Source organism: Hemicordylus capensis, chromosome 13 (genome assembly GCF_027244095.1).
Source record: "Hemicordylus capensis ecotype Gifberg chromosome 13, rHemCap1.1.pri, whole genome shotgun sequence".
Classification (NCBI taxonomy): Eukaryota; Metazoa; Chordata; class Lepidosauria; order Squamata; family Cordylidae; genus Hemicordylus; species Hemicordylus capensis.
In genome coordinates this window covers 14,692,689-14,720,551 of record NC_069669.1, presented here as the reverse complement: position 1 = coordinate 14,720,551, position 27,863 = coordinate 14,692,689, and the positions used below count along the sequence as shown (strand labels likewise).

Sequence of the window (27,863 nt, the reverse complement as noted above, 5' to 3'; positions counted from 1 at the left end):
TTGCTTTAGCTGGTCATCTGGGATGACCTTCGCGCTTTGGGTGACCCTACTGGGAGTATACCTCCCAGGAACACCCCCCCCACACACACACACACACCGATGAGGCAGCATAGCAGGACTTGGGGATGGACTCAATCACAACAGCAATGAATGCACCACCGAGAGACCTGAAAGGCCAAGTTGAAGACAGACCATCCTGGAGAGAATCTATCGATGTGGTCGCTAAGAGTAGACACCGACTTGACGGCACTTCATCAATCAATCAATCAAATCCAAGTCAAGGCAAACACAGCCCAGTAAGTCTTTACTTTTACATTTATATCCTGCTTTTCCTTCAAGGAGCCCAGGGCAGTGTATGCTATGTTTATCCTCACAACAACAACCCTGTGAGGTATTTTAAGCTGAGAGATAAATGACTGGCCCGAGACATCCAGAGAGTTTCATGGCTGAATGAGGATCTGAAGTCAGGTCTTCCTGATCCTAGTACAGCACTCTAACCCCTACACCGGGGCTGCCCAACTTTGGTCCTCCTGCAGATATTGGCCTACAGCTCCCATAATCCCTGGCTATTGGCCAGTGTGGCTGGGGATTATGGGAGTTGTAGTCCAAAAACAGCTGGGGGGGCTAACTTGAGCAGGCCCTACACCATGCTGGGAATCAGAACCTAGCCTCTGTATCAGCACCAGAAATTACCATATTTACCCAAATCTAAGATGATCGGTTTTTCCCAGTTCTTTCCTGTTAAATAGTGTGTGTGTGTGTGTGTGTGTGTGTGTGTGTGTGTGTGTGTGTGTGTGGTGGGGGGTCATCTTAGATTCCAGTTCCTCTTTCTTTTGGGTAAATACAGATAACCGCCTTTGTCTTTTAAGGCATCGTCTTACATTCAGAGTCGCCTTCTATTCGGGTAAATACAGTAGAGGTTTGCACATAACATCCAGGCTAGACATAAGCATGCATAGAATTGCAGTCCAATTACACCAAAGCAAGTCCTTGTGCATTCAGTGGGATTTATCCCCCTCTGACGCATGGCAAGGATGACATCTTTAGTTGCTTTAGCAGCGTGGTGCACCTCAGCCTCCTTTGCCGAAGCCAAAATAAATAATTTGTACAAACAACTCCCCCCTTCCATGATCACACAGAGAACAACCCCAAAGCCTGACCTTTCCGAGTTAATCTTTCCTTCGGGGGAGGCCTCAGATCTTGTTCCTCCTAATGATCAAACAGGATTTCTCAACCAGAGATGGGAGAACAAACTCTTATCTGAGGCCTGATCTCCATTCCCTCCAGGGGTTCTTACATGATATTTTCCTCTTTGGTGCTTCTTGCAACTAGCCAAATCCACAATCTAATCTGGCCGACTCTCAAAGGCGGGAGAGAGAGAGAGAGAAGAGGGAAATAAATTCAAGTCCTAATTCAGTCAAGGCTATGAGGAGCGAAGGGAGCTGTGTGCAATTCAGTGTGATTCAAAGTCAGAATTTCTTGGACTGGGGAAAAAAAGAGATAATAATGTGTGCCTATAGGAACATAGGAAGCTGCCATATACTGAGACCACTGATCCATCTAGCTCTGTATTGTTTGCACAGATTGGCAGCAGCTCTCCAAGGCAGGAGTCTCTCTCAGCCCTATCTTGGAGAGGCCAGGGAGGGAATTTGGAACCTTCTGTATGCAAACAGGCAGATATTCTTCCCCTGAACTATTTCTTACTGTGCTCACATGGAATCTCCCATTCAAATGCAGACCAGGGCAGATCCTGCTTAGCAAAGGGGACAATTCATGCTTGCTAGTTTATGGAGATGACAGATCCCTAAGAAGTGCAGGGTTGTCTCTTAAAAAGGAAAAAAAAAAAAAGCTGATATTGTGCCTTTAACAAAAGCTTGGCATCTAGAATTGTAGCAGGTGGAGCTTTTCCTGACATTAAGATCAAGGGACAGGAAAAACATGAAGTGCTACAGTTTTGAGTTTTAACCCGCTGTTAAAGGTACAGGTGAAAGGGCAGGGCAGACTGCTGAGATGACCTTTCATCAGCCTTTTAATTCTAGCTTCTGCTAGCACCTCTACTCCCATTTCTCTGCCAGAGGACAGGTTTCCCCCCATAAAATATATATGTCCCTCCTCTGATTTTTCTCATCCTGCATTTCACTCCTGAATTGAAATTCCCTAGAAAACATTCCTAAAACGGATGCTGGAACTGTAGCTTGACTATAGCGTTTGGCTCCTTGCCTTGATCCGCATTGCTGAAACACTTCTGAAGAGCCATTGTGAGGGGGTTCTGTGCACAAGGCTCTTTTTGTGCTCCTGCACAGTTTTTCTTTACGCACAGTGACGACACGTTACAACGTGTCTTACACGTCGGGGTAAAAAGAGCTGTAGAAAAGAATCTCGATGCAACTGTTTGCATAACGGCTTTTTTAATTAAAAAAATTGTTTATGGGTGGGTTTTTTGGGGGGGGGGATAGTGTTTTGATCAAGCACATTGGAGATGTGGGCTGGGGTGAAAAGGAAAAGACATGACAACCATCAGAACCGAAAAGCATGATGACCACAATGCACAGCTAAGAATGTACTTTTGGACTGTCCCTTTTACAGAGAATTACGAGGGTCGCTCACTTATCGTTCCATTTATAGCTTTATATCCTGGATGTTCTGAAGCTTCTTACATTACCGTGTTACTTTCTGGTCTAAATTTGGAAACATATGCTAAGGTTGCAAATTTTCGTGCCGCAGTTTGTAAGATCGGACAAGATACGTTTAAGTTGGAAATTACTGATCAGTTGGAGACTATAATTGAGTTGGTTATGATGGACCAGTGGACGTTTTTATTTTATGTTAATTTTAGGTTATCAGACATGTATACTGTTGACTGTCTCCCCCCTCACCACCACTCCCTGGCCATATGCCAAAATAAAGTTACTACTCCTGCAAAGCTTTGCACAAAACTCAGAAATATTATTGTTACAAGCACAATCCAGAAATATATAGCGTCAGTCCCATGATTCCTTCAAGTTACCCAGGGTGGCTCACCATAGCTAAGTGGTAAAGCATCTGTTTTGCAAGCAGAAGGTCCCAGATAGGGCTGAGAGAGACTCTTGCCTGCAACCTTGGAGAAGCTGCTGCCAGTCTGTGAAGAGAACATTGAGCTAGATGGACCAAGGGTCAGACTCAGTAAATAGCAGCTTCCTATGTCCCATGTGGTTCTCTCCTATTTTAACTCACAACCACCCTTCAAGATAATGATGCTGACCTAATCCTGAGGGAAAGATGTAGATGGCCCAAAGAAACTCAGTAAGCTTGAAGGCTAGCAGGTTTGGAACGCAGGTCCTTCCAGCACAAGTCCTCCCACTCCAAGCCATGGAGCTCTCAACAGAGAAGACCTAACACATCACTTCCACTTCAGAAGCAAGTTGAGGCCTCTTGGAAGTCAAAATCTGGAGAGACATTCCGAAGGGAGCCACTGTGGTGTAGTGGGTAGAGTGTTGGACTAGGATCAGCGAGACCTGAGTTCAAATCCCCGTTGAGCCATGAAACTCACTGGGTGACTCTGGGCCAATCCCATATCTCTCAGCCTAACCTACCTCATAGGGCTGTTGTGAGGATAAACATAACTATGCACACCGCTTTGGGCTCCTTGGAGGAAGAGTGGGATATAAATGTTAAGAATAAGAATAAGAAGAAGAATGTTTGAAAGACCCCTCTTTTGAAGCTGCCTTCTGCTCAATCAGACTATTGGGCAATCTCACTAGAAGTGTCTGTCTACTGCTCATTAGAAGTGTCTGCCATTGGCACTTTGGTGTGGGGGGAGCAAGAGGGCACAGCCCCCCACACCCATTGAGCTAGTTAGTTCCCATTTAATTCAAGAGGGCGCACAGACCCAGATTTCTGGCTTTGCCCACCTTGGGAAATGTCCTGCAAGCGCCCATGTGCCCCCCCACCCCACCAAAAAAACCAAACACCTGGCAACGTCAGGGATTGGAATTAGGGCCTCAAGGTGCAAAGCAGAGAAATTAAATCTGGGCATCCCACTCTAGAGCTGGAAGAAGAGGGAGCGATAACAAACCGCCCCCCCCTCCCCATTCGCTGCCCAAGACCAACGCACTGTCAAAAGCGCTGGTCAGGCTCGCTCCTGTCTCTTGAACAGAAGCCACCATGGTGGAGAGCGCAAGATGATCTCTGAGCTATCTGTTTATTAAAGCGCGGTTTTCCAGCTTGGCTCCCCACCCAAGATGTTGGACTACAACTCCCATCATCCACAGCCACAAGGTTGTAGGCCAGCAACATCTGGGGACCCCGGTTGGGAACAGCTCCTGTGTTAAAGAGTCCGGGATCCGGGTTGAGGGATCTCTGAGGACAGGTTCTTGGGGCGCTGTGGCGACGGTTCGGATCCGCAAGGATTCGAATTGGCCCGTGTGCACAGGCAGCCCAAGAAGATGCAGAGAAAGACGCCTCCGAAACGGCACCGCCGAGAAGCCTCTCTCCACTCTTTGCCTGCCCTCCCCCGCTTCGGCAGACCACCAGCCTGCCTGCAGCGCAGAGACGGAGGCGGGGCGGGGGGGGGGGGGTGAGACCCCCCCCCTCCTCGCCCCCTAGAGTTTCATGAAGATGCGGTCCGCTCCAAGCCCAAATCAATGCCGTGGGCAGCCTGGGGGAGCCCCACGCTGCGCTCTTCGATTCAGCGAGCTAATGACATTTTGCATTTCGGAGAAAAACAACTTGACTGGGGTTGTGGGGGGGGGGCAGGTAGATGGCGGCGGGGGAGGGAGGAGATGGGCAGCTTGTTTCTCTGCCTGGCGTTCTTGCCCTGGTTTGCGGGGCGCTAGCCGAATCCAGGGCGGAACTCACCGCGCCTTCCCCCTCCCGCTTAATTTAAGCAGAGGCCTTCGGAACGCCTTGCCACTGCGCGGGCAGCCCGCAACTGAGAAAGGCGGGGGCAGTGACTGCCCTCAGGAGCTGCATATAGCAGGGGTGCAGAAACCCCCGGCTAAGCATTTGAAGAGTCCCCCCCCCTCATTTTACTGGGCTTCCCCTCCCAGACCTAATAACCCATCTCTCCCCCTCACCAAGATGTCTCTTCTCTCCCCGCAAAACATTTGAAGTGTGGGATTGCTCCTCAAGCGTTCCCTGGCTCTGTCTGCACCCCTGGTTTGTGGATTTCTTGGTGGGGTGTGTGTGTGTGTGTGGGGTGGGGGAGAGAAAATCTGTTTTGCCGCTGCTGGGAGCTGGATACTGGGCTCAATGGACCCGGCGCGCTGGATCCAAGAAGACTCTGATAAGGGCCAGGGAAGGGACCCCTCTTTCTTTCCTCCGCCCTTCATCCTAGTTTGCGCCCCGGTACCTATTTGCCTCCCAGGGTCTTTTCGCGCTGCAAAGGATCGAACGGAACCGAATGGGGGACACACACACACACACACACACACAGAGAGCACAGAGGAGCAAGTGTGGGTCTCCCTCCTCCGCCCCCCCCACCCCCAGGTTTATAGTTCCAGGTCTGCCCCAGGCGTCAAAAGCGCCCCCGCCCCTTGGCCCAGAAGAAGCTTCCGCCAGAAGAAGAACCCTCCGCTGCCAAGCTGAGCGCAGCACTTCAGGGAAAAGCCAAGCCGGGAATGGTCTCTTTGGAAGCATTGCTGGAAAAGCCAACTGAGGTGGGAGGGGGAATCGCGGGAAGGGAAGGGCCCTGCCAGCATGACGGGAGGAGAGAGCCGGTCTTGTGGCAGCAAGCCTGGCTTGAAGACGGGAAAGTGAGGAGGGCGGACCCCTTTGCTAAGCAGGGTCCGCCCTGGTTTGCATTTGAATGGGTGGCAACATGTGAGCACTGCCCGGCAATTTCTTACTGAGATATTCCCCTGAAGGGCTAGGGCCACTCTGGCATGCAGAAGGCGCCCAGTTCCCTCCCGGGCATCTCCGAGATAGGGCTGGGAGAGACTCCTGCCTGCCCTCTTGGAGAAGCCGCTGCCAGTCCGGGTAGACTAGATGGACCAGTGGTCCGACTCGGTATATGGCAGCTTCCTATGTTCCGATCCGGCCACGGGCTCCATGGAAGGTCGCTGCGACAGTACATATAGATGTACCGATGTGTGCACTAGCAGGTCTGAGACAGACAGTGTATATGCCCCCTGGGTGGGCGCAGCTCTTTCTCCGCCCTCCTCGCTTTCCCGTCTTCTCTCAGTCAAGGATTCCGCTTCCCAGCCGCTCCATGCCAGCAGCTTCTGCAGACTGAAGGGGATTTCCACTCTGGCTCCATCCCAGGGCGATTTCCAGCCCTGCCTCCCATTCCTGTAAGGGTTTGGTGCAAGGTGCCCGGAGCAGCTGCACTGAATGAGTCCCCTTCTTGGAAGGGCCCAGCTTCATGAAAAGAACACGATTGGCAGCGCTTTCCCTGGAAGCAAAGCAACCTTGCAGGCAAGACAGTGTTGGAGCCCATAGGACGTTGCCTCATACTGAGTCCCTCTAGCTCAGTACTGTCGACTCTGACTGGCAGCAGCTCTCCCAGGGCTTTGGCAGGAGTCTCTCTCCCGGCCTTCCCTGGCGAGAACTCCGCCATGGAGCCAACCTGGGACCCTCCTGCCTGCAAGCATGGGTTGCTGAGACTTCCCCACAGAGCTGGGGACTATCTTAAGAGGGCTCACATGTAGTTGCCCATCCAACGGCAAGCCAAGGCAGGCCCTGCTTAGGAAAGGGGACAATTCATGCTCGCTACAAGACCAGCTCTCCTCCTCCTCCTCCTCCGAACTTCCCGTTTCCCGGGGGACATAGGAAGCGGTGTCAAGTTCAGAGCCCAGGGGTCTCAACCTTGGGCCCCCAGATTCCGCGGGACGACCAACTCCCGCCATCCCCTGCCACCATGCTGGCCCGGGATTATGGGAGTTGTAGTCCAACTACACCAAGGGTTGAGAATTACCCATCCATTTTACAATACAGTTCTAAGCTGCAGACGCATCGGGCTGTCGGTATTTCGAGCCTGGCTGTTTTGTCCTGAACCCCCGCCCTTTCAGTTCCCACCCTCCATCGCAGGCTCTCTAGGTACGGGTCGAGACGCCGCCGGGAGTTCCGACGGTCTCGGATATCCCTCCTCCTTACCTCTCTGCGGGCGTAGCCGGACAGACAGCGGGCTAGCTAGGCAAGGTTGCACTGGTTCTCCCTCTTGGACCGGATGGCAGCCTGTCTCCTCTCCCAGCCGGCAGCCTCACTGGGGGAGGGGGCGGTCTCGATAGAGAGGAGGAAGCAGCCTCTAGTCCGCGGCTCTCTGTCGCCGTCGATCGTCCGCCGCCGGTCCTCAGCCCCGATTCCTCCCGAGCTCCGAGGGGGCGGGCAACGAGGAACCAGCCTAGAGGAGGCGACGGGTGCCCGGCCACCCCCCAAAGCGAGGAGGAGGCAGCAGTGGGAGAGCTGCTAGAGGATCGGCGCCGCCCTTCCCCTCAGCATCTTATGCCGCGCCCATCACCGCTGCCTCTGATCTCCGGAGTCGGGCACTCTCCAAAACACCTCTCTCTCTCTCTCTCTCTCTCTCCCCCTCCCTAGGGCGGCCCTGCAGCGATCACCCCCGAGGGACCCGATCCGAGGCACGTTTCCTCACTAGTAAACCTCTGCGCCGTCCAATGGGGATCCTAGCGGAGGATCGCAGCCGAAGCGGGGCTTCCTTCCGAGTAAACCCGCCGAAGATGGGGCTGGCTGCGCGCCTGTCCACGCGTGGCACTTTTGCTCGCAAGGAACCCCCTTGGGGCGTCAGTAGGGTTCGGCTGGCCGCTTCTCCGCCCAGCGCCTTCTCTCTGGAAGGTGCCTACCTCGCAAGGGAGGCGTGCTCTGGGAGCCGGGTCCAGCTTCCCCGGCCACCACTCGCCAGATCCGGAGCTGAGGCTCTGCCCCTCACTCTCTGTGGCTGGCTCCCTCCCTCGGCCCCCCCCCCCCTCCACCCTCGCTCGCCCCCCTTCCCACCCCGCGGCTTCTTGGCTCTCTGTATCCGCAGCACGATCTCCGCTCCTCTCCACAAAAGCAGCTGCCCAATTCAGACACAGCATACAAAGGAGCTGACGCCGGGCCAGAGATACGGAAGGGAGATGGAAATCTAGACGTGCGGAGGAGAAAGAGGCGAGCGGGCCGCGTCTTTGGGGCTGCCACTTTCCCCTGCTCCCCCCTCCCCGGCCCCAACGGAAACTGGAAGGAAACAACGAATTGTCTCACCAGGCGTGTGAACGCCCCAAATAGAGCAAACGTGGACCAAGGGTGACTGGGTGTGTGTGTGTGTGCAAGTGGGGGCAATTCCCCCCCCACCCCCAAGCGAGTAGTTTCCATTTCTGTTTCAGAAATCTAACATGTGTGGGACATAACTTGCCCAGACAGCAATGCACATTGCCCCTTATGCGCCCCCCCCCCCCTTTTCCTAGTGCCTCAGTTGACGGGGTGGGGTTGATACAAGGATTTCATCTCTCTCTCTCTCTCTCCTTGCACATCTCCGGCCCATAGAACAATTCCCAAAGAAATCCAGATATTCTCACAGCTCTTCCTTCCCAACCCCCCTTTCCAAGGGGGCACGCTTGGCGGAAATTTGAGGAGGGGGATGCAGGCAGATCTGCAATCCGGTCAACTCCAATTTGCATGTTGTTGTTTTTTAAAAGCCACCCTGCACTCTTAAGGTCGCCACCTGGGGAGGGGGGGGGGGCTTCTTCTGCTCCCCTCCCCTCCAGTTCTCAGCCGCACATTCTGTTGTACCAGAGATGAAGCCCGGCTTTTCTTATTGGAATGTAGCTAGAATTGAGCGGATGGGTTCAAAGACCTTGGGCCCCTGAGGGGCCCTCAGCTCCTCCCCTCCCTATCTTCTTCATTATCTCACTCCAAGGGGTCTTGGAGTGACACAGAAGGCCGCCTGAGAAAGGTAATGGCAAAGTGTGCTCCTGGCGCCCACAGAGCCCTGTGGTTGTCTTTGGGAGAATACAGGAGGGGTTGACCATTGCCTCCTCCCGCTCAGTATGAGATGATGCCTTTCAGCATCTTCCTGTATCGCTGCTGCCCGATAGAGGTGTTTCCCACAGTCCGAGAAACATACAGCGAGGATTCAAACCAGCAACCTCTGGCTTGCTAGGCAAGTCATTTCCCCGCTGCGCCATAATTCAAAAGCTGTCACAACCCTTCCGTCAAGGAAACAAACCAATGGATGTGACTATCCTCCGACAGAGACCAACCACAATCCATTCAGTGAATCGATATATGGAGGAGCTGGAGTTGGTTAGCAACATACACAAGTCAAGGCCAAAGTCTAATAGAACTAATAGACTAAACTAATCTAATAGATTTCTATTAGGCCAAAGTCTAATAGAAATCGATGGTAATTAATCCGAGGTAACTACCACCCTTCCTGGAACCGTCACTTCGCATTGGAACTAGCAAGGTGATGGAAGAGACTGGCAAAGCAGCACCACATACCAAGAGCTCGATGCAAAAATGCAACCTCATCGGGGCTTCCGAAGGACAGGAATCCACATGCATCGCACAAACAGGACAGATATTTATATGCTGCTTTTCAACAAAAGTTCCCCAAATGGTTTACATAGATATAAATAAATGAAATGGTTCCCTGTCCCCAAAGGGAGCCATTCCGATCTAATCCCCAAATAATAAGCTAAACAATCCATTATAATCCTCAAAGAATCTTTAAAAATAAACAGAAGAGAGGCACCAGCAACAGCCACTGGAGGGACGCTGTGCTGGGGATGGAGAGGGCCAGTTGCTCTCCCCATTGCTCAAGAAAGAGAATCACCACTAAAAAGGTGCCTCCTTGCATCGCGGACTGAAAGGGTCGCAGAAATACGGACCCAGAAGACGGATACGAAGACGGTGACTATTTATACACGGCTTTTCAACACAAGTCCCCACATAGATCTAAATAAATAAATAAAACACATCTTTTGACCACGGATTGTTACTACTGCAGGATACACCCCACGGCAAAACGATCGTCCGCCTCTCCCCTGACCTCCCTTCCAGCAGCTGAGGCTGTCATTCTGGGAGACTCCTCTCCCCTGAACACAGTGGGACCCAGAAGTGCCAACAGAATTGTCTGGGCCAGGCACAGTGTATGTGGATCCAGCCCCTGCCCCACACCTGCAATAACCCGTCTGCAAGAATGACATCTGGGCGAGGGTCCCTTGCCGTTATTCACCGACAGCTGTTCTGCACCCCTCACCAGCTGTTTCTCCTCCCCCTCCAGTCAGACATGCGTGCACACAAATCGTGTGAGAGGCATGGTGACACAAAAGTAAATCCCATTCATCCCAATGGGGTTACTCACACGCACCTTCTGCACACAGCTGCAGCCTTTCCCCCCCACCCTTGGCTGTCCCCAGTGGGAAATTCTTCTGTAACCCCCAACAGCCCTGGTGGGATTTCTTCCTGAATAAAGGCAGACCCAGGGCCATGATGGAGCCTGATCCATCATCAGGTAAATGCGCTTTGGGGTTGCTAGCTTTAGGGCCCCTTTTGCCATTTGTGTGAGGAGGCAAACGTCTACCAGCTCCAAAATCCAGAGAGGGAGGGAGGGAGAAGAAATTGACAACTACTTTCAGTTTCACCAGGCTGCCTGCCGGGCTCCTTGCCCTTCGACCTTCTCTTCCACTTAGGCAGCCACGGAAGTGTCTCTTCTTGTCTCATGCCCCATAAACTCGGGGATTTGTGGAGCGTGCTCCGGGCATGGTTTTTAGGGGAGGCCTTCCCTCCTCCTTGGCTGCAGTCGCCACTCTGGGAAACCAGCAAAGCGAGAGGCCGGATGTAAAGCTGTCTGAAGACGAATGAACCTGGCAGAATAATATTTTCCTTTCCTCCACACTGCTGGAGAAGCCTGTCTCTCCCAGAGCACTTCTACTGCTGTTCCCCATGGTGCCCTCAAACTACAGACGGCAAGTCTCTCGGCCTCTCCCAAATATCACCTTCCTCCCCGCATCAGAAATATGCTTGGTGAAATGATGGAGCGCTGCAGAGGAGAGTGTAATCGTATTGACCAATGCATCGACTCCTTTGAGAACCATCCCCCCTTTAAATGGAGAACAAGAGTCAATTTTCTGCCTAGTTCACACGTGCACATCAATCACAGGGGCGGTGGCAGCATCCAGTGTTGACTCCTGTCTGTGTGAATGTGAAGAACCACAGAGGGAACTTTCACACCACCCGGCAGCATCTCAAGGGCTTCGCAGTGGAGTGCTCGCACATCCAGTTCCAAGCCAGAGATCAAGTGCTGAGGGACGGAGCGATCTTTTGTCTGTGCACGTTGGCATGTTCACTTTTGTATGTGAACATTCACCCTACCTCAAAAAGAAGACTCCCAGAAAGGATCTGGAATCTGTGTCCAAAAGATTAGGTTCACCAACCTCATACACTTACACACACAGGACCAGAGGAAGCTGCCATATGCTGAGTCAGACCATTGGTCCATCTAGCTTAGTATTGTCTACACAGACTGGCAGCAGCTTCTCCAAGGCTGCAGGCAGGAGTCACTCTCAGTCCTTTCTTGCTGCTAGGGAGGGAACCTGCGACCTGCTGCAGTGCATGCAAGCCTGCAGATGCTCTTCCCAGAGTAGCCCCATCGATATAGTGCTCACACATGTCTCCCATTCAAATGCAAACCAAGGCAGACCTTGCTTAGCAAAGGGGACAATTTACGCTTGCTACCACAAGACCAGCTCTCCTCAGGCAGAGTATATGACAGAGGATAGTAGCAGTAGGTGTGTGTGTGTGTGTGTCCACATTACATCCCTGATTCTTCTCTCTACCCACCCCTTTCCTTGTCTCCTCCCAGAACAGGGACAGTTCACACGTGCAGGCTCACCATGTGATGACTGCATCATCATTCATACCCAATGCCTTGCATGTGCGAAGGGGCCGTCACAGGTTCATGCTTGGACGTCAGTTCCCACATGCAGTCACGAACCTTCAAAAGGTGCATATGCACGTAGGGATCAACCCACAGTGACCATTCGTTTCCAGGAAGCTAGGAGGACACATTTTGTACAACGCCCGGCACTGATGCAGTGCTGCTCACCAGAAGGGCAACCTAAAGGCCCAGACCCCAAATAAGACAGGCTTGCTGGAAATGGCGAGGGTGCTGGGTGCTTGCCTTTCCCTTAAAGACACCATGCTGGGGGCTAAAAATATATATAACCAAATCATGGCTCCTTCATTGCTTTCTTCCCCTCTAGATTCCTTTAATAGATGTCATTTATATACCGCGATGGCAACTCCATTCCCCTGCTTTGAAACATTGGAATCAATTTATATTAATGATCTCTTTATTCACCACTGCAAACTTTTAAATATTTAATACGGTGCAAACAGGCCGCGGAAAAATGCACCAAGCAACGAGAGGGGGGCGATTCCCCGGGCCCGGAATCGATGCGGTGGTTGCGACGGAAGGCCCCATAATTACAAGAGAGGGCAAAAGAAGGGAAGACGCCTATGGGGAATTTAGCCCCCAGGTCTTCTTGGGCAGCCGGGATCTGTGCTGGGATGCGGCTTGTCAGAGAAACAGACACGAGGATATCACGGTGGTCGTCGCAAGGGAGGCGCCAAACCCAAACACAAGCGGGGGGCGGGATGGGAAAGAGCCAGTGGTGAGCAGAACAGCTCGGCCTTGACTTGGCTTCAGCAAAGCTCTAGAGCAGAAGATAGAGGCAGGCAAGATTGCACCTTCAGCAGGCACCTTCAGCAGGTGTTGGTTGCAGCTTAAAGGGCTCATTCCGATTAACCAGAGAGAGCTGGTCTTGTAGTTGGACGTGCCGTCGAGTCGGTGTTGACTCCTGCCGGCCACAGAGCCATGTGGTTTTCTTGGTTGAATACAGGAGGGGTGGACCATTGCCTTCTCCTGCGCAGTGTGAGACGATGCCTTTCGGCACTTTCCTGTAACACTGCTGCCCGATGCAGGAGTTTCCCATATTCTGGGGAACACACCAGCAGGGATTCGAACCAACAGCCTCCTGCTCTTGGCAGGTTGCTTCCCCGCTGTGCCATTAGGTAAAGGTAAAGTGTGCCATCCAGTCTCTGTTGACTCTTGGCAACTACAGAGCCCTGTGGTTTTCTTTTGGTAGAATACAGGAGGGGTTGACCATTGCCTCCTCCCACGCACTATGAAATGATGCCTCTCAGCATCTTCCTATATCGCTGCTGCCCGATAGAGGTGTTTCCCACAGTCTGAGAAACATACAGCGAGGATTCAAACCGGCAACCTCTGGCTTGCTAGTCAAGTCGTTTCCCGCTGTGCCATTAGGTGGCTGTGTGCCATTAGGTAGGGAGCATGAATTGTCCCCTTTGCTAAGCAACGTCCACTCTAGTTTGCATTTGAATGGGAGACTACATGTGATCACTGTAAGATATTCCCTTTAAGGGATGGGGCCACTCTGGGAAGAGCATCTGCAAGCTTGCATGCAGAAGGTTCCAAGTTCCCTCCCTGGTGACATCTCCAAGACAGGGCTGAGAGAGACCCCTGCCTGTAACCTTGGAGAAGCCGCTGCCAGTCTGGGTAGACAATCCTGAGCTAGATAGACCAAGGGTCTGACTCAGTATATGGCAGCTGCCTATGTTCCTATGTACCCAAATGGAAGAGGACTCTGAATTTAAGACAACCCCCTATTCCTAATATCAAATAAATTGGGGGGGCGCAGTCTTGGATTCAGATAAATACAGATGTATAAGTGGTGGTGATCTTTCTCAGGGGCTCCCAACCTTGGGTCCCCAGAAGCTGTTGGACTGCAACTCCCATCATCCTCCCTGCTGTGGTCCAACAACATCTGGGGACCCAGGCTTGGTGCTCTTGGCTTAAGGGTTTGACTCTGCAGGAGGCAGCTTTCTATGTCCACTGGGAGAAAGGGCAGTTTGACAGGGGATGTTGGGAGTTGTAGTCCAACTGGGGGCCCAAGGTTGGGAACCTCTGGACTAAGGGTATGACTCAATGGAAGGAGATTTTGTATGTCCACTGGTAGAGGGGGGCAGCTTGACATGGGGTAATAGGAGCTGTAGTCAAACAATATCTGGGAAATCATCATTGGGGACATTCACCAAGCATTCAGAAGTCAACATAGGAACATAGGAAGCTGCCATATACTGAGTCAGACCATTGGTCTATCGAGCTCAGTATTGTCTTCACAGACTGGCAGCAGCTTCTCCAAGGTTTGCAGGCAGGAATCTCTCTCAGCCCTCTCTTGGAGATGCTGCCAGGGAGGGAACTTGGAACCTTCTAATGCTCTTCCCAGAGCGGCTCCATCCCCTGAGGGGAATATCTTGCAGTGCTCACACTTCTAGTCTCCCATTCATATGCAACCAGGGCGGACCCTGCTTAGCTAAGGGGACAAGCCATGCTTGCTACCATAAGACCAGTTCTCCTCTCCAAGTCAAGAGACAGAGGTGAGTTTCTGGATAAAAGATGCAGAGGACGACAGTCTATCTCTCCAATCTTATTATTCTGCGGGGAATTGGAGGGGGGGGAAGGTGTGATAGACTCCCCATTGAACCCCCAACCAAGACAAGGGGGGAGAACAGCATGTCCGAGCCACACACAGACATGTCAACTCAACTGATTGTCCACGTTATCAGCAGAAGCGAGTTTTGTTCAAAATGCAAACATTTCCAGGTTAAAACCCACGTGGAGGGCAAGAGGAACTAACTCCTAGTGTCCAAAGACCATGGCCTGGTTCACACAAGCATCTGAAGTTTCATGTAAACCACCCTGAGCCATTTCTGGAAGGGTGGTATATAAATCAAATCAAATCGATCAATAAAGTGGGTTACCAACTTTAGTTTGATTGTGTGAAGCCAAGCCAAGGTGGTTTATGGCCCAAGCTGAATGTGAGATTCCTGCCTTGGGCTGTTTACACAATCACACTCAAGTCCATAACCCACATTAAACCCAGTTTTCGGACAACTGTGCAAATCAGCCTACTTTGTAGCTAGAATAGCCTCCATATCACCAGTCTTGTGGTAGCAAGCACCAATTCTCCCTTTTGCTAAGCAGGGTCTGCCCTGGTCTGCATTTGAATGGGAGGCTACATGTGTGAGCGTGGTAAGCTATTCCCCTTGGGGGATGGGGCCGCTCAGGGAAGAGCACCTGCATGTTTGCATGCAGAAGGTTCCAAGTTCCCTCGCTGGCAGCATCTCCAAGACAGGGCTGGGAGAAACTCCTGCCTGCAATCATGGAGAAAGCCACTGTCAGTCAGCATAGACAATGATGAGCAAGATAGACCAAGGGTCTAACACTGTATAAGGCAGCTTCCTATGATCCACTCAATGCCACTTCAAATGCAATACACTCCAGTGAGGTCAGCCCACTCATTCAGCTGCAAGTCTTCAAGCGTTCAACTCAGAAGTCACGAGAGAACAACAAAGGCAACATAGTTGGAACACTGTTTTTTTCCTGCAAGGACTCACCTAGGCATGGCCATTCTAATGGATTACTCAGGATTAGATGTAAAATTCCCTTTTTCGGTGGTGGTGGTGGTGGTGGTGGTGGTGGTGACCCTATAATGAATCCAATAATGGAGCACAATCTGCCCTTTAATGTTGTCCATAATATAATGCCTGAGGCAGCCGTCTCATTCGGTCTAAGGGTGGGGCGAGTCCTGTGAACCAGCCAATGGTATCCCTATGATTCATCCTGATCCTGTGAGTGAGAAATGGAGACTTTCTTGATGAAACTGGCTGTGCTGTCATGAAACTGAGATGCATGGATGCCTTATACTTGAAAACTGTAGGTGAGGATAAGACAGTTTCAAAGTCTTTAACCCTCTCCCAGGAGGAAACTGCCAAGCATAACAAATGAGAACTGAGCAACCCCTTCCTTCCTTCCTTCCTTCCTTCCTTCCTTCCTTCCTTCCTTCCTTCCTTCCTTCCTTCCTTCCTTCCTTCCTCTCCAAGTTAATCCCTGAAGCAAGGAGTGTTTTAATCTCTAGCTCCAACGATGTGAGGGTAAAAAAGTAGAAGAGATCCTTTCAAGGAAGACGGACTTTGTCTTTTTATTTTTGAACTTGACTTTAAAAGCTTTTGGGAGAGGAATGGGGCAAAAAGTGAGGGAAAGAGGGAGAGAGAATCAATTCCTTTCTCACAGCAATATTGGGAACGTGGAGAGAAGAGGACCTGGGAAGAGGGCTTGACAGGGATCTGAAAGGCTTCCAATTATTTCTCTAAACCATCGCTGTTGTCACAGAAAAGCCAAGTTCCCAACATTCTGTTCCTCTCTTGGTCACAGCCCGGTGTGACCAAGAAATAGAACTCCGATCTGGGATGATGATGATGATGATGATGATGATGATGATGATGACGGCAGCATTATTTAGGACAAAGTTAACAGGTTGCAGTCTAGGAAACATTTGACGAGGGAGGTACTAAACAGTCTGTTTACTCTAGACACTGGGATTACCAGGGAGCACAGACCACAGAGGAGTCCCTGAAATATAGTAACCCCATCCTCTTCATTGCATACGAGCCATCATAATGATAGGGATGTTGCTGTTGATCTATGAGGCTTAGGATATTCAAGGTGCTTCAAATCCATTCTCTCAGTAAGTCGATATGATAATCTCCATGAGCAAAAAGCCCATCATTACCTGAGGCATCCACTTGTGCATGCAAGGATTCCCTAAGCAGGTGTCTTTATGTGCTCTGCTTGCCTTCTCTTGAGGAACAATAACATCCACCTCTACGGGAGAAAGGAAAGGGTGGGCCACTGAGGCGGGAGCTCGGCCTGTGACTGCAGACACCGAATGGTCTCCTGCCGGTCTACATCTCGCCCCATCCTGGGTTCTCTTTCTCCGTTATGCTAGAGTGTGACAGACGGACAGGAACTGTATTTTGTAGTTCATGCATCTGCAAGTGTGTGGGCATGGGTCACATCCCTCAAGCTGGGTGAGAGGGAGCCAGGTCCCTGGCCCTACATGGACATCATTCACAGAGGCCCCTCCTCAACCACCTCTTGGAGGGCAACCCATAGCATTCAATGAGAAGCCCCTGAGAGCCATCCCAGTTTCTATTTGCCCTGCAGCTGAACGACAGTACAGTGGGATTGAATGTTTGGAACTGGCATATCTTCCTTCCACCCTATCATATCAATCCACCTATCTTCCTTGCATATTATCTATCCCTCCCTCCCTCACCCTCTGGGGGATGTGGGCCGTAGCTCTCTGGGAGAGCACCTGCTTTGCAGGCAGAAGGTCCCAGGTTCTGTCCCTGGAAGCATCTCCAAGTAGAGTCGGGAGAGACTCCTGCCTGAAGCCTTGGAGAGCTGCTGCCAGTCAGAGTAGATGATACTGAGTTAGATGGACCAATTGGTCTCTCTCTCTCTCTCTCTCTCTCTCTCTCTCTCTCTCTCTCTCTCTCTCTCTCTTTCATTGAGTTCTATAGGATGCAGGCTGAATCATCCTTGAGAAGGGACCACATGCATACACACACACACACACACACACACACACACACACACACAGCATGCCTTGCCTAAACTACTTTAGTGCATTTATGGCAGAAGCCAGATTTGAAGAGATTCACAGATCAATTAGGCACCCGGGTAAGGAGACACTACTTCACAACATCACCTCGCCATATGTTCTGGGGCGAAGGAGGGGGTAGCCGTTCCCTCTCCCCGCCCCATTTCCAGCCCTCCAGCACAGCTGGGGGTGGTGGGCTTGGCTAGGCCTCTCCGTGGGCCCATCTTCATTCAAATGCAATCAAGGTTCTTTGGCAAGGCTCCGTTGGATGTTTAACAATAGTCGCCTTGATTGGCAAGTTCCTCTGTGTTTATCATTAATTCTGTGCCACTCTACGGAAACATCTGTCATTTTAATTAAAGCTGCAATACATTCACTGGCACGCACACACACACACACACACACACACACACCAAAATTTCCCATCATTTTTTTACAACGTAAAACCTACACTGGCCATTAGAAGGGAACATCAACACCACCGGGGACCTTTCAGATCCAGTAGGTGCTGACCAGATGTCCCAGTATTACATTTTGAGATGGCCATCATCACTAGCCCTCTCCATTCCCTTTCCCCAATTTCACTGACCCAGAAAATAAAATTGATTAGGGGAAAGGAGGTTGTTATGCCAAGGAGAGAGAGAGAGAGAGAGAGAGAGAGAGAGAGAGAGAGAGAGAGAGAAGCCAATATATACACATTCTGGCTGGTTATTATAGCTCTCTGCCAGCCTCATTTCAATTAGATCTGCTTATTGCTGGACATCAGCTCAAGACTCCAAGGCCATGTTTTCTCAGCGTAAAAAGATGTGTGTTTGTGTGTGTGTGTGTGTGTGTGTGTGTGTGTGTGTTAGTTTTAATTAAAGCTATGTGTGTCACTTGGACATAAAAATAGCAGTTCAGATTAAACAAGGACATGGGAGGGGTGTGTGTGATGATTGTGTGGGAAGACTATTAGCTTACAACTAGGTGCAAATAAATGGCATATATCAGGGGTTCTCAAACTTGGGTCCCCAGATGCTCTTGTATGACAACTCCTATTATCGCCAGCGACAACAACATTTGGAAGTTTGAGAGCTGCGGATGTAAATTAACAGTGTAATATGAACAGGTGTAAATTTACAGCCTGCCCAATGATCATCTGATACTTGGACATAAAGTGCGACTCAGGGCTGTGTTTTAAAATCAGTGGGAATTCATAGCTGGTTTGAAAGAAAGGCAAGCGTTTCTGCTTAAATAGACTGTGGACTGGGGCTCTTCAGAGATCTCTTGGTGGGGCTGGGAGTAAATACAGGACAGTGGTTCATTTCTCAACCAAAGTTGTTCTGGGATTCACACCTACCTTTTTGTCATAATCTGGAAGGTTATTCCAGCCAGCACTTTCCCTAGTCCTAGCCAATTACATTTGGGTTAGTAACTTGGTTATCCACCAAGGAAGGAAATGCACTCTGCACAGGTTTCAGAGAGTCTCCTGTATTATTACAGGGCACATTCCAAGATTGGCTGAACCTGGGTCCTGGCATTCCTGGAACACATCTCTGTCTACAAACCTTAGCCATGATAGTCCAATGAAACCTCCATCTTCAGGAGCAGTCTACTGTCTCACAGCAACTGAGATAGAGGGTGCCTGTCTGTGGCCTTCATGCCCTGCTCCTGGCTTTTCCAGAAGCACCTGGCCAATGCTGAAAACAGGATGGTGGAGAAGATCAGGGGTCCCCAAAGGTCCCAGATGTTGTTAGAACATAACCCCCATCAAGCCCAGCCATGGCCATTGTGGCTAGAGATGATGGGAGTTGTCATGCAGCACCAACTGGGTACCCAAGTTTGAGAACCCCAGATCATAGTTTCAAATAGGCTCTGCTTTGTGCATGCTTTTTCATGCCTGAAATCCGAAGCGAAATCTAGCTGCTGCTAAGAGTGATCTCTCTCTCTCTCTCTCTCTCTCTCTCTCTCTCTCTCTCTCTCTGGAAGACGCTTTGACAATCAGGGTCATTCATCATTTTCGACAAGTTCTACAGCGATCAGTAAACAGCTTTATCTGAGGCGCAAGTTAACCTGTCAGGGAGATTTCAAGAGACTTTTCAGAGAAGTCCTTTGGGTCAAAGACACACACACACACACACACACACACACACACACACACACACACACACACACGGTTTCTTCACCCCCAAATCCACACACTTAAAAACACATAAAAACGAAACATTTCTGAAATTTATTAGACGCCCCTAGGCGCAACCCCCGGTTTCCACCCCTAGATCCACACCACCCCAGGGGAGCAAATCTTTGGATTTAAGCTGGTGGGATTCAATCTCCGTCCGTTCCCTTTGCTCCAGAAGAGGTTGTAGATCGGGTGGAGAGACTCGGTCTGGCCAGCTCCTTTCTGCGGTTCCAGCCAGCACTAGCTGGGAAGCCGCGATTTCACCCGGATCAGGGCACCTTCCCGAAGGCAACAGTTGCATTCACCTTCCTAAAAGTGACGAAGATGCTTTACGGCTTACAGTGGGGCAGGCAGAAGGAGGACCCTTCATTTCAGCTGGACCCAGGAGCCAAAGAAAAGAGAGAGGTGGAGAAAGTGGGTGGGGAGTGGCGAAGGAGAAAAGAGAAAGGTTTCCTTTGGAAGGGGCTGCGGCGTGGGGGGGGGCGTTTGCTGACCCCCTCCTATTAGAATAGGGGAGGGGCGCCGTTTGAAAAAGGCTAGCGAGGCTGAATTCGAAGGCGATCCAGTCCCCAGAGCTTCGGGGAGCTGTCCGCCGGCGGTGGTGCTGAAATGAGTTCCTTCTTCCCAGAGGATCAGCGCTCTAGGGTGCCGGCACGCATACATCAGCCCCCCCTCCTGCCCCCCCCAGTCCTCCCCCCTCCACCTTTCCTTCTGGGGAGAAGAAGCCCAGCTAAGCTCCCAGCTCTCCTCCTCAGCAGCCAGCCCCAAGATAAGAAGCACCCTGCCGGCCATAGTCCCAGCCAGACTGTGCCTGGGGCACGGGAAAGTTTTGGCGACAGCCAAAGAGAGAGAGAGAGAGTAGCGATCCAAGCACAGCCTGCAGCCCGCGCGTAAAAGGAGGCAAGTTTGGGCGGAGAAGTAGCGGGCGCTGGCGGAAGCCCCAAACCTTTCGCACAGGAGAGGTTCAGGTTGGAGAAGGAGAAGAAAGCCGAGCGGAATGGCTTGACCCGGCACAATCTGTCACGGGATGGGGGAGGGACGCGGCGGGGGGGGGGGTTGCAGGAACAGCAGCTGCTGCTGCTGCTGGCGAGTGCGCGCGTGTCTGTCCCCATCTGCAAATGACTCCGGAGAGTCGGGTGGGTTGCGAGGCAGGCGTGCGCCCCCCTGGCTCAGCTATGGAGGAGACCCGCGCCGCGATCTGCGGAGAAGGCAGCCAGGACCCACCCTGCTGCTGCGCCCTCCTCCCTCCGTCCCCTCCGAAGAGGGAAAGAAAAGTCTCCCGCTTGTCGTTCGGCGATTGCGGCAGGGCAGGAGGAGGAGAAGGGGAAAGCCTCGGGAGACACGGCCCGCCCGCCCGCCCGCCCCCTGCTCCGCTCCCCAGCCCCCGCGTCGCTCGCCCTGCTCGCCCGCCGGGCTGGCTCGCCTACCTGCCTCCGACGTGGAAAGGAGAGGAGGGGGCGGCTCTTCAGCCGGCGGCTGCTCTCTGGAATCCCAGCTCGGAGGAGCCGATGGGCGACCAGCCCCTCTCCGCCTCGGCTGCCAGCGCCGCCGCTTCTCCTCCTCCTCCTCCTGCGCCTCCGCCTCTCTCTCTTGCGCGCTCCCTCTCGCCCTCCGGCCGGCGGCTTCCTCTCCCCCGCTCGCTCTCTGCCAGGCAAATCCTCGGGGCGGCCTGAGAGAGAAGGAGCGGGCGCCGCAGCTTCTCCCTTGGCCGCCGTCACTGCGTCAAGCCGGAGGAGAGCTTCCGCGATCCCCGGCAAAGGCGAAGCGCCTCAGCCCAGCCGCCGGCCAGCCAGCTCTTGGTTCCGAGCGCCTCGCCTTGGAGATTCCAGAGAGGAAGGAGGGACGGGCGCGAGGGGGGGGGGGCAGCCAACTCGTCTTGCTCTTCTTCTCTCCCCCTGACAGTTCTTCTCCGGGGGGAGGGGGCTTTTTGTGGGGGGGGGGGATATGCCTCTGGCAAAGGCCCCGAAAGGAAGACCAGCCCTGGATTCGCTGCCGTCCGGCGCGCAAGACAGCCGCACAGCGAGAGGTTCCTTCTCGTTCCCAGGGCGATCAAAGCTTTAATGTAGGAGTCCGAGAGTGGGGAAGGGGGGGGTGGGGTGGGGAAGGGGGGAGGGACCGGCGATGTGTGTGTGTGAATGGATGGATGGCGGGGAAGGAGGGGGAGGGAGCGCCTGTGTGCAACTCCTTCGCCCGGGAGATCCAATGGAAGTTGAAGCCTCCGAAGCGCCTCGCCTCTGATTGTTGGGCGAAGACGGGAGCCATACAGGGGAGGCCGCGGAAGAGCCAGCGAGCAAATCGCCTGCCACGAGAAGCCCCCTCCCTCAGTCCGCGCCCCCTCCCTGATTTATTTATTTGCTTATTTCCTTCCTTCCTTCCTGCGCCTATTGTACCCAGAACTCTTTGGGGGGGGGGGAGCGGTTGTAAACTTTGATTTCGCTTTTTAACCAGGCCTTCTATCTCTCTCCAGCTGTATGGAAAACCTTGAGAGAGACAGCGAGAGAGACGGAGGGAAGGAAGAGAGAGAGAGAGAGAGAGAGACGTTGCCCCCTCCACCAGACTTTTAATCACCCGTTGCTACAAAACTTCCAGAAAGAAACCATACATAGTACATATGCACACATACATACACACAGAAGTTGAACAGGGTTGAAGCTAGCAAGCAGCCGCCTAGAAAAGCAGCTTTCAAAGCCATTCTCAATCAACTACCAGCCCCAGCAAACAGCATGCTCTTGGAGGACCACCACCACCACCACTGCCACTCCTGGGCAGCTGCAAAAGTTCCCCACCTTCGTAGCTACCAAGTGTTTGTGATAGCGAGTGATGACCACCCAGTCACCAAAGGTCAAGCATCTTCTGCCAGCCTTAAAGACAGAAATTGGCTGTCAGGACTTATTAAAGAACCATTTCCGCATCAGCTCAGAAGCGGGCATTAGCTGTCTCTCTCATCATTTGACATGAGCTGTTTACAGGAAATATTGCTCAACAGTGCACTGATACTGAGGGAGAGGAGAGCTGGTCTTGTGGTAGCAAGCATGAGTTGTCCCCTTAGCTAAGCAGGGTCCACTTGGGTTGCATATGAATGGAGACTAGATGTGTGAGCCCTGCAAAATATTCCCCTCAGGGGATGGAGCCACTCTGGGAAGAGCATCTAGGTTCCAAGTTCCCTCCCTGGCAGCATCTCCAAGAGAGGGCTGAGAGAGACTCCTGCCTGCAACCTTGGAGAAGCCGCTGCCAGTCTGGGTAGACAATACTGAGCTAGAAAGACCAAGGGTCTGACTCAGTATATGGCAGCTTTCTATGTTCCTATGTTTTTTAGGAAAGGAGAGCTGGTCTTGTGGTAGAAAGCATGACTTGTCCCCTTAGCTAAGCAGGGTCCACCCTGGTTACATATGAAAGGGAGACTAGAAGTGTGAGCACTGTCAGATATTCCCCTCAGGAGATGGAGCTGCTCTAGGAAGAGCAGAAGGTTCCAAGTCCCCTCCCTGGCAGCATCTCCAAGACAGGGCTGAGAGAGATTCCTGCCTGCAACCTTGGAAAAGCCACTGCCAGTCTGTGTAGACAGTACTGAGCTAGATGGACCAAGGGTCTGACTCGGTATATGGCAGCTTCCTATGTTCCTAAAAAGTGCACCACTGCTTTCTGCTCCCTAAATTCTGACTGCTGAATTCTAATTTCCTCCATCCCTCCACCTTGCCCTGGTGCTATTAAAAAGCTCACTTACTTCTTTCTTTCTTTCTTTCTTTCTCACTCAGGTGACCTCTGAGAAACTAACTGGTTAATTATTGCCTAGGATAGAAGTTCTCAGCCTTGGGTCCCCAAATGTTGTAGGACCAGAAGGGCCTTCAGCCATGGTGGCTGGGGATGATGGGAGTTGTAGTCCAACACCAAGTGGACCAAGGTTGAGAACCCTGATCTAGCAGGTTCTGTGGGCAACGTCCTACTAAAGCAAAAGTTGGGCAGGCAAGGTGATTGCTCTCTTTAGGTAGGGGCTGAGGACAGAGGTGGGGGTTTCACAAAAGATAGCCCTCCACCAATGTCTCTCCCAGCAACTGGTATTTGGTGGTATACTGCTTCTGAACATGAAGGTTTGATCGAGCCCTCATGGAAGAAGAGTGCTATTGGACTGGACCAAAAGACCATCAGGCCCAACATCCTGCTTCTCACAGTGGCCAACCAGGTGTCTCGAGGAAGCCCACAAGGAGAGCTGGTCTTGTGGTAGCAAGCATGACTTCTCCCCTTTGCTAAGCAGGGTCTGCCCTGGTTGCATATGAAAGGGAGACTTGATGTGTGAGCACTGCAAGAGATTCCCCTCAGGGGATGGAGATGCTCTGGGAAGAACAGAAGGTTCCAAGTTCCCTCCCTGGCAGCATCTCCAAGGTAGGTCTGAGAGAGATTCCTGCCTGCAACCTTGGAGACGCCGCTGCCAGTCTGTGCAGACAATACTGAGCTAGATGGACCTATGGTCTGACTCAGTATATGGCAGCTTCCTATGTTCCTAAGTAGGACGACGTAAGCAATATATGCCACCTTCTGATGACCCCAGCCACTGTGGCTTCCAGAGGTAGACTGCTTTTGAAGATGGAGGTTCCATTTAGGTATCATGACCAATAATAGCCTCTCTCTTCTCTCAGGCGGAGAGAGAATGCAGAGATGCAGGGGAGGGGGGGGTCTGAGGTTCTTGCCTTCAGAGGGTTGTTGGGGGAGAAAAGGAAAACAGTTTGGCCTCTCAACGCATCTAAACACATTTACTTGGAGGGGCCCGATTCGTTGCAATTTAACTTATTTCTGAGTAAAAGTGTGCCCGGAGCCTAAGCCTGTGCCTGTGTTAACTTGGGAGTAACTTCCGGGGGGTGGGTGCTTGCTTAGGGTGCTTGCTTAAGCATGCTCTCACTTCTAGGAAACTTTCGCATCCTCGGGGGAGAGATATAAAACTTCCACTCCTTAAGTTCACAGAGGGTGAGAGGGGAAAATCCGGATCACTGGGAGGGGAGTAATTGCTCAGCGGAGCCAGGAGCACTCAGTCCCCAAGCCCCATCTGCAATGCCCGGCCATCGTCCCATAGGAGCCAGAGCTCAACATACAATCTAGAAGTAGCACCTAATAGTCTTACAGGTGGAGAGGCTGTGGATGGTGGGTTGGCTCCACGCAGAAAGGAAGGCGCTCTGCAGGTGCTCAGCCCTGCCTGGCAGGCACACATGAATCACACCTAGCCACTGGAAAAGCACAGCTAGGTGAAAAGCACAGCTGGGGCATTTGTTATACTAATAGAACTAATAGATTACTATGGTGATGAAAACAAAGACTAGGACATAATAACAAGATATATAAATACGAAGGAAATATTTACATGAGAGCAAATATGGATGTTGTAGTATAACTATGTTGAAAGATGAGCAGGAAGTCACATTGATATGCAGAAAAGTAATAAAAATAAAGGGGGGGGGGAGAGAGAAAAGAAAGCACAGTTCAAAAGCTCCATGATCTCATCAGTCTTTACAGTAGCCCTGCAAGGTAGGTGAGGATCAATTCCCACATATTGCAGATGGGGATACTGAGGCTCAGAGGAAGGTGCTCTGCTTGGGGCCACCTAGGGACAAGGGTGGACCTGAACTGGGGACTTCCAGAGTCCGAGCCCAGTCTTTTAGCCATTGGGCTACTGAATGGTTCATGGGAAGCTGCCTTATACGGAGTCAGACCACTGGGCCATCCGGGTCAGTATTATCTACACTGACTGGCAGTGGTGCTCCAAGGTGTCAGGCAGGGGTCAGACCACTGGTCCGTCTAGCTTAGTACTGTCTACTCCAGAGCTGCTCAACTTTGGCCCTCTTGCAGATGTTGGCCTACAACTTCTATAATCCCTGGCTATCGGCCACTGTGGCTGGGGATTATGGGAGTTGTAGTCCAAAAACAGCCGGTGGCGGGGGGGGCAAGTTAAGCAGGCCTGGTTTACACCAACCTTGGGTCCCCAGAAGTGGTTGGACTACAACTCCCATCATTCCCAGCCACAATGGCCAGATGGCCTCTGGAGATCCCTGTCTGAAGGGCACGTGCTTAAATAAGGCGCTTAAGAGAGGAGCCATCTGCAGCCTCCAAGAGAGGAATTCGCCAAAGCAGAACCTTGAGTCTTGCGGGGGGCGGGCAAGGATTCCCTGAAGGTGTTTCTCGCCCCAGCCTTGTTTAAGAGGAAATAAATATTTCATGTTGTTTGTGATGTTCTGGATGTAAAATTTAAGAGCTGCAATTTCCGTGTCAGGAGGGGGATGAAAAGAAGGTTTAAGAGGTGGGCCGTTGAAAGGGTGATTTATTCTCTCCACTCCCCCACCTACCCCCATAATTCCTGTCCCCTCTTCCCTTCCTGGAGGTCAACTCTGATAAGCTAGATAAACTCATTAGCACGGATGGTTGGGGGGAAGATGGGATCCAGCAGATGGTCGTGTTTTTATCCTCCGGTGGGGGATGGAAGAAGACGCTTGAGCAGGAGGTTGGCTTTCAGCACCACGGGCCTGGACAGCATCTTTAAGACGCACGCATGGAGGTGGGAGAGAGAGAGACAGAGGGATGAGGCGACAGGATGGTGGTGACATGCTAGAAGGGGGAGATCTGCTGAGGAACAGAGGAAGCTGCCATATACTGAGTCAGACCCATGGTCTATCTAACTCAAGATTGTCTACACCGATTGGCAGCTGGAGGGCTTCTCCATTCTGCACCCAATCTACGTCTCTCTCAGCCCAATCTTGGAGATGCTGCCAGGGAGGGAACTGGGGACCTTCTGCTCTTCCCAGAGTGGCTCCATCCCCTGAAGGGAATATCTTACAGTCCTCACACTTCCAGCCTCCCATTCATATGCAACCAGGGTGGACCCTGCTTAGCAAAAGGGACATGTCATGTTTGCTACCACCAGACCAGCTCTCCTCTCTGCTTTGGGGCGGGGGGGGATTTCCTCATAGTAAAGACACCTTCCAAACGGAAAGCAAGGAGAACAGCCATGCTGTGCTGGGCAACATTTCTCAATCACTTGGAGAAGATGTCTTGATGCCACCTGTGGCCATGCCTGACTATATCTGCAGGTATAAGAAAAGTCTAAGATCATATGTAGAGGGGTGGGGGAAAATGTCTTCTTGCCCCCTAGTGGGTCAGGACTCAAATTCCACAAATACAAATATCTGTCATATTCGTATAAATATTCATCATAGCCCACAACAGAAATTGCAAAACGTTGTAATTTGAAACCATTGATGGTCTTTGCTCCCACAACGATCCTACTGAGAAACATACAGCAGGACTGTTATCTGTCTACTCATTAGTCTGACTATATGTTATGTGGGATGTTGACGGAGAGCAACTGAGACATAGGAAGCTGCCTTATAGAGAGTCAGACCCCTGGTCCCTCTAGCTCAGTACTGTCTACACGGACTGGCAGTAGCTCTCCCAGGTTTCAGGCAGGGGTCTTTCCCAGCCCTACTTGGAGATGCTGCCAAGGACTGAACCTGAGACCTTCTGGCATGTAGATACTCTTCCACTAAGCTGTGCCCAGATGTAATTTTGAAGCCTGGACCTAAAGGGCCAGCGTGGTGTAGTGGTTAGAGTGCTGGACTAGGACCGGGGAGACCCGAGTTCAAATCCGCATTCAGCCATGAGACTAGCTGGGTGACTCTGGGCCAGTCACTTCTCTCTCAGCCTAGCCTACTTCACAGGGTTGTTGTGAAAGAGAAACTTAAGTATGTAGTACACCGCTCTGGGCTCCTTGGAGGAAGAGTGGGATAGAAAATGTAAATAATAAATAAATAATAAAGGCCTTTGGAGCTCCCCCCTTTCTCGAGCTCCCCCACCCCCCGCAAGTTAAGCATCAAGGACAGACTAAAGAGGATTTGGGGGGCCCCCAGGGGGTGTGGAGGCCCTGGACTTTGGCACTGAATTCCAGGGGTAAAAGTGCCACTGGCTACAGTCCCACCCCCTAAGGAGAATACCTTACAGCGCTCACGTGTAGTCACCCATCCAAATGCAAACCAGGGTGGACTCTGCTTAGCAAACAAGACCTTAGGAACATAGGAAGCTGCCTTCTACCGAGTCAGACCCTTGGCCCATCTAGCTCAGTCTTGTCTGCACTGACTGGCAGCGGCTTCTCCAAGGCTGCAGGCAGGAGTCTCTCCCAGCTTGCCCGAGAGATGCCAAAGCAGGAACCTGGAATCTTCTGCATGCAAAGCAGGAGCTCTTTCACTGAGCTACAGCCCCATTCCCAAGGTCCAAGGCCACGCAGTGAG

At 51.9% G+C, this 27,863-nt stretch overlaps 1 protein-coding gene across 6 annotated transcripts in view; it reads right to left on the bottom strand.

The window, feature by feature from the left end:
• Positions 1-27,863, bottom strand: part of ELFN1 (extracellular leucine rich repeat and fibronectin type III domain containing 1) — a 282,167-nt gene that overhangs the window by 237,275 nt on the left and 17,029 nt on the right. The window contains exon 1 of one of the 6 annotated variants that reach the window (XM_053276163.1): positions 21,030-21,633. The exons of 4 other annotated variants lie outside the window; for them this stretch is intronic. The gene's annotated coding sequence lies outside the window, so the exon portion shown is untranslated. Of the gene's footprint in view, positions 1-7,071; positions 7,870-21,029; positions 21,634-27,863 lie in introns of those variants that run through there. One more of the 6 variants, XM_053276164.1, reaches the window with a different exon arrangement.